Source organism: Castanea sativa, chromosome 7 (assembly GCF_040712315.1).
Source record: "Castanea sativa cultivar Marrone di Chiusa Pesio chromosome 7, ASM4071231v1".
Taxonomy (NCBI): domain Eukaryota; kingdom Viridiplantae; phylum Streptophyta; class Magnoliopsida; order Fagales; family Fagaceae; genus Castanea; species Castanea sativa.
In genome coordinates, this window is record NC_134019.1 from 27,849,758 (window position 1) to 27,859,252 (window position 9,495).

Here is a 9,495-nt window from a genome sequence, read left to right on the forward strand (position 1 = left end):
ATTTATATCTTCTGTGACTTTTCACATAAATCACATACTATGCATCTCATGGACTATATGATAATGTCCAAATATTCATGTTACCATTATTTTAGATAATAATAAAACAACTTTATTAATCATAACATTAAGTCATACATAATGTCATATATAGTATCATACAATAGGATTTAAGGGCACACATCCTAACACCTAACTCCTAAACCTCCAACTTGAGAAGAGACCAAGCAAGGCCCCCACAAAGAAAGTCCTCTTTGGTATATCAACTCCACCAATGACAATCCAAGGCATAAACAAGTAAGCAAGTTGGTTTATGTAGTAAAAGTAACATATACATTCGAACCAAGTGATATTTGAAATCATGCCCCAAGGCCTGCATAAAGAAAGTCCTCTTTGGTATATCAACTCCACCAGCAACAAACTAAGGCATAGTAACAAAAGACAAACAAGTAAGCAAGCCGGTTTACATAGTAAAAGTAATATACACTTTTGACAGTAGATTTCCTTTTAGCCTACCAATCTCATAATAGAGCCTAATGGTAAGCTCAAAAAAGTCATTTGAAGAGAGCTTACCTTACAACATAATGTATCGGCATTTATAACAAAAAATGTATCAGCAATCTCTCCAACAACTTGAACCACCACAATTAATACCATAACCCTTTACAGAACAGGTGTTTAGGCCAAAAGAACCTCAAAGAAAAGAAGGAAACACTCAGGTTATCTAAGTTTCTCTAGATGTGACCCCACTTAAATTAATGGTATTGTCCACAAATAGAATATTAGAAATAATAATCTCAGGTGTATCAAAGGTCTTCAGCTAATCCTTGCTATCATAATATTCAGGGCCTACACCACATGAGAGAGAGAGAGAGAGAGAGAGAGAGAGAACGGGGAAAATTCACTATAAAAAGGCTCTATAACTTCCAAAGAAACCAACAGCATGGACATTCACTAGGACTAAATCTCCCTACAGGCATACATACAAAATTCCATATCGATTTTAATATCATTCTCACTGATCGTATGACTATCAACTAACTATTTTGGGCAGATCACCATAGGTAAGGCATACAAGCTTTGAAAGAGAATTGTTTTATTGTTTTAAATTGGTAACTACAGGGATATAGAACATTCAACAAATCAAATCCCTAAATTCAACATGATGAATTCATTTTATACATAGATCACTAATTTTCATTTGCTTCAAACACTAAAACAATAAGAAGGTGAATGACAAGTAGCTAGTAAGCACTTTGTTAATCAATTCAAATAGCAGCAAGCTGAGGGTGATAGAATTTGCAATTGAACAAGCGGGCAACTTGGCCAAGGAATTTTGAAGGAACAAAACAGTGCTGCACCTATGTGTTACACAAACACTTACTGTATTAAGAGGAAGCAGGCCAAAATACTTCTAGGTAATCAATTGATGTAATATGAGAGGCATAAAAGAACATGAAGGAATATAGATAATGAAAACATAGATTATCAAATAATAAAATATATATACATATACACGTGTGTGTGTTTGTATATAATATGATATAAAAATCGTAAATATTGCAAAGCCAAGAACAAAGTGTGCACACACGCATATAATGTACAAAGAGAAGGCAACCCAAGATACCACTAGGCATTAATTGATGTTAGATAAATGGAATATAGATCACAAAAACATACATATTACATAGTTGAGAGCAAAGCACGCAAATTCCCCTCTTTCCCTGAAGCCCAACGCTTGATCTCAGCATCCAGTGTTTTCACAATCCACTGAAACCATGCATATCATGACTGCACAATTGATAAGGACTACAGTAACTTCACATGAGTTTCAGTACAGCCTAGCATCTAAGACACACAAAAGCAACGAAACAACGTGTGTGTAGGGGTAGCTTGATGCATTTAGGGGGCTTAAAGCGAAAACTGATTATCTTGTTTTAGATGCAAAATTACTGAAATGGCGGTCTCGGTTCCAAAAATATTCACGACTTTCAGTATCTTATCGATGGCTTCCCTTGCATTACCGGGGATGAGTGGTTTAACATGAACTACGTAGAATTTGTTTTCTTATTTTAGAAATTTTATAGTCAAAAAATTTGGCAAAACTTTTCATACTTGTTGATGTGGCAGATTAATAATAGTAAGAAAAAGAATGATGTTAATGGTAGACCTAGACGAGAACTAGTAAAAGTTTGCTAACTCAACTATTGTGAAAAATGTTATGAATTTTTTTGTAGATTGCTCTCTATTTTTTTTTTTTTTTTGAAAAGTGCAACATTCACAATATTTTTCACTACAAATAGTAGGTGTTAAGTTGGTTCTTGTTTACTAATTGAACCCACCACTATAATTTTTTTTTTTTTTTTTTTGTCATCAATAATAAGTTATAACAACCTGCTATTTAGAATTTGTTGTAAAAATATTGTGAAAAATGTTGTGAACGTAGCATTTCTCTCTCTTTTTTGTTTGTTTTCATTTAATAAAAAATATTATTTTATTTATTGGTTACAAATAACCATATTGGTTAAAATTTGGAGGCCTTTTTTTACTTGGGGCCTTAGGTGACCGCATCAACTGTATCTAGCATTCAGCCGATAGCACGTGTGTACCAAATAGGAAATACATTGAATGAAGAAAATAAAATACAGCAATCCATACAACTATTTTTTTTTTTTTGAATAAGTAAAAAATTATTAAAAAACTAAAAGCACCACCAAATACACCATATGGTGTACTTGAGAGGCACCAAAAATAAAAATAAAAATTACAAAAAGACAATTTCTTAATTAATAATTATAAAGATGCAGCGTTGATCAAAGGCATTTTTCATTGAACTAGTATAAAGATGCAACATTGATTAGTGCAAAAATGTTACTAAAAAAAAGGCACAAACCAGCCTAGTCAACCCTATTTGGTTCTATTAGGACATATGTGTTTCATGTTAGAAATATATGTCATCATATATTGACTAATCTTTTGAAAAAATAAACTTTACTTGTAATTGGGTAGATCTAGAATGTGTTTAATTCTTCAAGGAACAATGTTTCAAGTTCAAGAGTTAAAACCATGCAAATTTGTCCAAGAAACAAGTGAAGGAGTGCTGGTTTTTAAAGCTCGACAACTAGTATCTATCAAGGTTTAAAAAAGATATTTAAGCCCGATGCTCGACACCTGCTCAATAGATATGGTATCTATCGAAATTTATGAAAAACAGATTTTCAACTCTGATTTTCATTCCAATTTGTGAATAGATGTTTGGGCTTTCTTTTCTCACAACCCTAAACATATATAATGATTGTTTTAAGGGCCGTCACAGTTGATGCACATCAATGCAAAAAGTTCTTCATAAGCATATTGTGAACCGGAGACATATGTCTTAGTTCATCTTTCTCTTGAAGAAGCTTCTGTGTTTGTACACCGTAGAGTTTTGTAACCAAGGAACTCCGCAATCTTTATCGTGTGATGAACTAAATAACTTTCTAGCCAACATCCTTTTCAAGTTGGTGATTAAGTCGCATACTAGGATCTGCGCATCTATTGGTTAGTCACGTACAAATTGTTTGTGATTTGTTAAAAGGAAAGATTGTTACTATAAAACAAATCCAATTGGGTATTGGAATAAGGGTTCAACTGTAGATTGGTATAAGGTACTGGGATTTCTTTACTTGTAACCTCTTGTTGTGATAATAGTAAATTTTCGAGAATTGTGACCTTAAAAAATCACTCGGTGGGTCTTTTGTCTTGAAAGTTTTCCCCATTCGTAAACAAATTACCTTGTCAACTTTAATTTTCGCTGCATTTTATTTAGTTGGTGATTTATTTGTGCTACCATTTGTATTGCATGTTAATTTGATTATTTAATAATCTTGACTAATTAATCAATTAATTCATCACAATGGGTCAATATATTCTTGGCCTATCAGGTTCAATTTTAGATTTATAAAATGAAAATCATTTGAATCTAACTATAAATTTCACATAAATCTGGCCTACCCATTCATTAAATGATGGGATGGTGAGTAAGTGTAGTCATCAACATTATTTTCTTTTTTCTTTCTCTTTTTTTCTTTTTTTGGAAAAAGAAGTGGGGGGAGGGGGGGTGTTGCTGTAGTGAGGCACAAAACAAAAACAAATGAGAAAATTAGAATATTTGATGGGAAAACAACAGGTACTTCTCATTCTTCTCAGCTTAGTGCTTTAGCCTAAAATGCAGACAACAATAACAACTTCAATGAAATTGCACTAATAATAAACACATTGAATGAACCATCGCCACCATTTAGCCCAAGTGGAATATGTACGTTAAATCCATCCTGTATACAAGGGAACAGAGAAAAAGTAGTCTAGTGAAAGATATACCACACGCTCCTGGGTCCTCTGGTGGCGTTCCATCCTGGCTCTTCGTCTGTCTTCACTTTTTCCTTCAACATACTGGAACTCTACAGATGATGGGACAGCTTTTACCGAGAAATAAAAATAATAAAACATCCAGCAGCATCATGAGATAGGAGACCACAAAGAAGTAATATCACTAAGTTATCACTAAAGCTGCATACAAACTACCTCCAAAAATTGACGAAAGATGTCAACGATATTTGCTGCCGAATTTGCTTTCCTAACAAAATTCATCCATCACATTCACACAACGTAACATAAGGAAAGGTATCCTATATTTATATTGCTATTGCTATTGCTATTGTTATGCTCTCTCTCTCTCTCTCTCTCTTTGATAAAAATTTGAGATCCATTTTCCATGTGTTTGTCTCTTCCAATTTTATTTTTATTTAGTATTAACACCAGCAATAATGAGGTTCTTTGCTACAGGAAGCAAAGATAACATTGAATAAATCAGAAGCAAGATTACAGATTATAAACCCAACACCAGCAAGAATGAGAATCAAATTACATATATATAGACATGGAAAGAAAGAGGTATAAAATTATTTATCAACCTTTTAAAAAAATAAAAGATAGAGCAAGAAACTAGACTACCAAATTAAAAGATCATAAATCCAGAAAATATACGAGCATGAGGTTGCATCTTTTTTCTAATAAAATTTCAGATACTTACCAAAAACTAAACTAAAATATCCGGTGCACACAGGCTTTTGTTTCAGATCATTAATAGGCTCATTTTGCATCATTTGCAGCTCATAAAATTCTCTCAACTGTAACCTTTTCAGGGAGTAAATATTTAACCAACATAACAATGCCCAATGGCGAAGAAACAAAAGAAGAAAAGAATGACCAAACGACACCAATAAAACTGATACATAAATGTATATTCAAAAACTGCAAAACATATGTCCTAATCAAGCACACTCCAAAAACCCACAAGGTTTCACTTCCCCATTATCTTTTTATTTTATTTTATTGGTAATCAGAGAACTATTATTAATGAAAAAATAAGGAAGAGTACAAGTTGTTCATGATGATGAACAACAAGAAAAGGATAAAACAAACAGTAAAAAAGAGGGAAATCAAGAAACTAATCTAAGAGAAATTATATTTAAGTTAATAGTTATATATATATATTCACTTCCCCATTATCTAATTAACATAACACAAAATCAGAACAAGAAAACCAATAATAACAAAATTAGAACATGGGACTCAATATCAATACCAATAATAACAGAGATAAGAAATCGTGGAAAACCTTCAAAGACGAGCTCCATTTGAAGCGTGTTGAAGTGTGTTGGGGCTTCTTGGACCTCCTTTGTTCCTATAAGACTTTGGGTTTCAAATTTTGGTGGAGTGAGTGATGAAGAGAGAGAGATGGAGAGGTGGAGGCCGATGGCAGTACGATTGTGGATGTGGGTTGGTGGGTTTGTGGGTGGAGGATGAGATGGAAGTCAGTGGCTTGCGGATTAGAGGTTGAATCCTTGCACGGCGGCGGTGGTGAGGCCTTACACACTGTGAGAGAGAGAGAGAGAGAGAGAGAGGCCGGCGAGAGAGAATGAGAAAAGAGAGAGAGTAAGGGCTCGTTTAGTTAGGACATGACTCAATTTTCATAAATCAGTACTCATAACTCAAAATAAAAACCCCATAACTCATAACCCAAACCATTGTCACTCAAAAACTCCAAAATTTTTGTTTGGTTACAAAACCCAGTCACATATCTCAACTTTTAAGTCCACTTTTTGACAAAATGGTGGAGCCCACCCCACTGACACTACACAGTGGGTTTATGATCCTACCCGCGTCCATTTTGTCTTACCCCCTTTCATATTCTCCCATCAGACAACCCAAAAAAGCAGAGTTGGCCATAAGCCAAAAGCAGAGCAATCACCTAACAATGGGGTACCCCAAATCAACCAAGTAATAGGAACCTACAAGAATAGCATCTCTCAATTAGTACCATGTATCCATGTACCATGAGAAATTGTCTTTAAAAGCAAGTGTTCAAGTATTAAAAGAAGTTTCTAAGAACTATTAATTAACTAGGCACAAAACATACTAATTGCATGTTCAATTAAGTACTCTCAAACTAAAACACCAGGATATGCACAAAAGACACTCAGTAAATTATCAGGCCCTTTTCAACATGCACAAAAAACCACAGCAATTCTTAGGCCCTTTTCCAAACATGTGTCTTAATCAAAATTTCAAGAACAAAAAACCATAGCAGTTGGTAACAGATTCAGAAAAAGAAGATGATATTTGGGACATCATGATTTTGCAATAATTGAAACACTGATGAGTCACTGAAATAACAAAGGGATGAAAATCAGTAAAGAAGGAAAAAGGACTTACCTTTGAACATGAATTCTTTTATAGATATTGTTAACACTATTTTCCCAGTCCCACAAGCTTTAATACTATTTTCAATTACTAACACATGAAACCATTGCTAAGCCAGGTAAATGATAGAAAAAACTCAAAAGTTTCAGCATATTGAAATCATGTCCAAGCATCAATGCACCTCCCATTTCCAGTCCTTTGACTTGAACTCTCACAGAGACAATACAAAATTTTGAAAGTAGAACCCAGAGAATAAAGTTTTTCTATATTTACACTTGGCTAAAACTGATAAGTGATAACACTCTAGATTGAAAAAACAAAAAAAAAAGTGGCAGGCCACAATTAACAAGAGAAGAAGCTCCATGAAATATGCATTAGGTATTGAGGATGCCACCAACAAAAATATGATAAAAAGGTCCATTTTCTATTGCACAAGATTTCTAAGAAATCTAATACGCATTACTACAGAATCTAGTATCAGCCTAGCTTGTGACCTGAGTACCTGACATTAAATCATTTGTTTATATGTGAAGCTTGTTCAAATTATCAAGAACCTGCCTTGCATGTCTAATTGGAATCAATAATGACAGACAATATGGTCACGCAATTTGTCTAGAAAAACAGATTTCTGTAGGTATTAACCAGCAAACACTTCAGCTCAAAGGTAAATTGTCTTTCTGCATGACAGTAGAAAGATTTATTTCAATCAGTCTTGAAATCTAGAAATGATGACCAGTGCTATATTCTTCAAATTGCAATGATTAAACCAGTGAAAGTGATAATGCAAAAATTTAAAGATATTAATACTCAGATTTTGACAATACATGAGTTCAAGGAAACCGTTAAGCCTTTTTCTAAAACACCTGCTAAATTAGACATCAAGGTCAATATTGCTTTAACCTTGGAGTGGGGTGAATGGTTTTCCTCAGTAAAAACGCTGAAAAGTCCTTCTCTGCATACCTAATATAGAATTAAAGCAAGGTGGGTTTTTTGTATCTTTATTACTTTTGACAGTATGAACTCATATTAATCGAAACCCACCTTCATGATTTTCTTTCAGGCTCATGATTATTTGGTGGACAATAATGTAGGAATCACATGTTGCTAGCACTTTGCTTAACTTTTAATTTTTGTTTTTGTTTCCAAATGTGTGACACTATGCCTTTGGGCTGCTGGTGTTACTGTTCTAGCTTGTTCAAATATTTATTAAATTAAAATTTAAAATAAAGAAAAATGCAAATGCATCTCGTGAGAAGCTTAAAACAGGAGAACTCCCAATAAAGATGGTTAAGCATATTTTACATCTACTAAATTTTTGCTTAGCTATGCTTTCATTGCTTTGACTTGTAAATTGTCTTATCTAAATGTACCAACACGAAGCCAGACAATTAAAGAATTAAAGTTTGGATAAATAAGTTAATTTTATTGAATATGATAATATCAAAAACACAAACATCCAATCCCTCAAAGATTGTAACAATGTTTGTCTGATGCTCTGAGTTGGCCATTCAATTCCATTAAAAGTGATACTATTTTTTTTTTTTTTTTTAAATTCCAAATATCCCAAGAGATACCAAAGAACCACATTAAGAATCATCAGACTGATCAAAGTGGTGATAACAGACATTAAGCTTTTTACATTAGAAGTTAAAAGGGTCCACTTTAGTCAAATTAAAAGAGAAAAACAGAATTTTTGAGTTAATTCTTCATTTCTATAGAATCAAACAAAGGAAAGATATATAAGTTTTGAGACTTGAGTTTATTTTCCTTCGATTTTCACATGGAGCAAATAATAACTTTGTAAACACGGGGAAAAACCCATTTTAACATCCAAAGTAGAATTCTAAAAAAATATTCATAAAACAGAAATTAAAATGAACAAATCTGACAATGGAAATGGAGAGGGAGAGAGAGATGGTTTGCACCTGGGAGAAGATCACGAAAATAAGGGCTCTCCTCAGTATTTTGTCTTCGATCACGAAAATGAGTGTTCATCTCAGGCGGTTTCAGTGCTTCGGTTCAGATTCTCAGATGCCATTGGAAATGAAGAAGACGAAATGTGAGAGGAGGCGGAGAGAGGGAAGGGGGAAAGTGTCACATCCAATTTTTATGCAAACACAACAGTTGACTTATTTTGTATTCTTAACTTTACTGTTTCACTAATGATGGTTATTTTTGTAAAATTTTGCTGAGCTCAAAGTTGAGCTATTGGAAGAAAATCGAGTGGTTGAATTTAACAATATCTTCCAAAAAGGAGACCAATTGAGTCTACCAGTTTCAATAACTCAACAGCAAATTACAGAATGTTTCAACCTTAAACATAATGAAAAGAACTATATGTGAGACCACCTTTAACTTTATTATTAATAATGAACCCAACTTATTAAATTTTTTGTCGTCAAATAGAAGATTTATTTATACAAAATACCAATTGATGTCTTAAACCTAATAATAAATAACAATCATCAAGACCACTTTTTATTTTTATTATTAATGAAGAGCTTAACTTATTAAGTTTCTTGTCGTTAAATAAGAGATCTATTTATACAAAAAATCAATTGATGTCTTAGATCTAATAATAATTTTCACTAGCTGTGGTGCAGGGGATGTAGTGGCCTTAAGTGAGTTTAACTTGTTGAAATAGATGTGTACATTATGTGAGTTTAGACCATAATTTTTACCAAGCACTTATAATTCTTGCAAACACTAATACAAGTACACCTTTTCATTCTATACCAACAACGAACAGCA

The 9,495-nt window shown here is 33.2% G+C and overlaps 1 long non-coding RNA gene across 1 annotated transcript; it reads right to left on the bottom strand.

Annotated features, from left to right (window-relative positions):
- Positions 1–4,131: 4,131 nt before the first annotated feature.
- On the bottom strand, positions 4,132–8,874 carry LOC142642149 (uncharacterized). Its single transcript, XR_012845598.1, has 2 exons — positions 8,670–8,874; positions 4,132–4,439 (listed from the first exon to the last, which is right to left on the bottom strand). It is a non-coding gene; the product is annotated as an uncharacterized LOC142642149 (long non-coding RNA).
- Positions 8,875–9,495: the final 621 nt, after the last annotated feature.